The 1,901-nt window shown below is 35.0% G+C and overlaps 1 pseudogene; it reads right to left on the bottom strand.

Annotated features, from left to right (window-relative positions):
- Positions 1–313: 313 nt before the first annotated feature.
- LOC131490302 (large ribosomal subunit protein uL30-like) lies at positions 314–1,088 on the bottom strand (annotated as a pseudogene).
- Positions 1,089–1,901: the final 813 nt, after the last annotated feature.

Here is a 1,901-nt window from a genome sequence, read left to right as displayed (position 1 = left end):
GACATTGTTAAGGTGGAATGGATAGACATCACTCCGAGATTTGAGGTAAGTCACATTGTATTTTGCATTAATTAATACTTGCAATTCATGTTCAATAAAATTCCAGTGTTTATTTCCAACAGTGCTCATGTTTTACTTATGCTTATATCTCAAAAACAATGAACCCTTACAAGGAAGTGAGTAAATCAGGGTGCTTTGCGGTTATGCATGGATAAAATAATCACTTCTATGATAAATGATTTGTCCATCTTATTAATTTTACTTTTTATTTATTTTTTTCAATTTGAAAGTAGTTATTTATTAACTGACCAGATTACAAAAAGTAATCATAGTAGACACCTTGGTTCATCTTTATAATAAGTTTATTGAACTGATCTTTCCTGTTGCCAGCATTTCCACCTTCTACAGAATGGGTGGTCTTTTTCTTCATTCTCTCTCCTGGAGATGATAATTTGAAGGGCCATAAAAAGTTGTTTGCTTCTTTGAAACATTTTCCAACAATATAGATCTCGTGATTCAGATCCTCCATGCAGATGATGCCATATTTACCAAGAGATCAAACAATCAATGTGTTATCTGTCAGGACAATTCATTTCTTATTGACTTTGCCATAACCATACTTGTACATCAATTCATTCACCAACTTCAGGTTTGGGTACTCTCCTCACCCCCATGTATGGTTACACAATCCTTAGCATGTTAACAGAAGCCTTGTTAAGTTTAACAAAGGTGACATTGAACATCTGGTGAAGGCAAAGAAGCTGCAACACCTTTTGAAACTTTAGGCTCACACCATTGATACCTTTGACCCTGATGACAAAAGCCAATTTAGTTCTGCAGAAACATAGAAGTTGCCAGTTTTTCTTGCCATCCCAGCCATTTGAATCTCAGGTTTGTATAACTGCCTATATGCTTGTGGTAATGCTTAGCTTTTTTATAAATGAACTTCCTCCTTACCATTCAAAGCATCTTTTTAGGCAAACTTCCTTCCCAGATGCTTGATCTTCAACTCTGAAATTCCTTCGCTTTTTCCTAAGGGTTTCTAGCAAAGCAGGAATCTCCTTTTCCTTCTCTTCTGCACCCTCCATGGTTCCAGCCGGAAAAGCCATCTTATTAATTTTAAATAAAATTAATCCTATATTTAATCCTAAAGAAACTTTCAAAGTTGAGAAATCTATTTTAACATACAAGGTTTAGTTTTAACCAATAGTTTTAATATTGGTGATAATTATGTAATCAAAAATTATGCTTTGGACAAATTATGTAGTTAGTTACAATAGTAACTTTTTTTCTCAGTAAGTGTTCCTTCTAAAGTGTTCCTTCCTTGTCTAAAACTTTGACTACAAATACAAATTCATTTTTATATTGACCCTGAGACTATTTTTTCTGTATATAAGAAATGAAAAACAAAACAAAACAAAAAGAGAACAACAGAAGACAGACACTTGGCAACAGCAGTTGTCTTTAAAAATCATATTCTTCTAGGGGTGCCTGGGTGGCTCAGTTGGCTAAGTGTCTGACTTAGGCTCAGGTCATGATCTCACCATTTGTGGGTTCAAGCCCCACGTCCGGCTCTGTGCTGACAGCTTGGAGCCTGGAGCCTGTTTCAGATTCTGTGTCTCCCTCTGCCCCTCCCCAACTTGTGCTCTGTGTCTCTCTCAAAAATAAACATAAAAAAATTATTTTAAATATAAAAATAAAAAAATAAAATCATACTCTTTTAGACAAGCTGTTCTAAAATAGATTTGAGGATGAAAGCTGAATAATTGGAAGTGAATGAAAATTACATAATGGCTACAGAAATGGGAAAAGGGGTGAAGAGAATAGAGGACAAAAGAAGAAAGCAAACATTTTCTCCAAAAGAAACACTTGACTGGGAAGGGAGATAAACACAAGCCCAA

Source organism: Neofelis nebulosa, chromosome 1 (assembly GCF_028018385.1).
Source record: "Neofelis nebulosa isolate mNeoNeb1 chromosome 1, mNeoNeb1.pri, whole genome shotgun sequence".
In the NCBI taxonomy this organism is placed as follows: domain Eukaryota; kingdom Metazoa; phylum Chordata; class Mammalia; order Carnivora; family Felidae; genus Neofelis; species Neofelis nebulosa.
The sequence above is the reverse complement of the archived record's forward strand: the minus strand, read 5'-3'. Positions and strand labels throughout refer to the sequence as shown.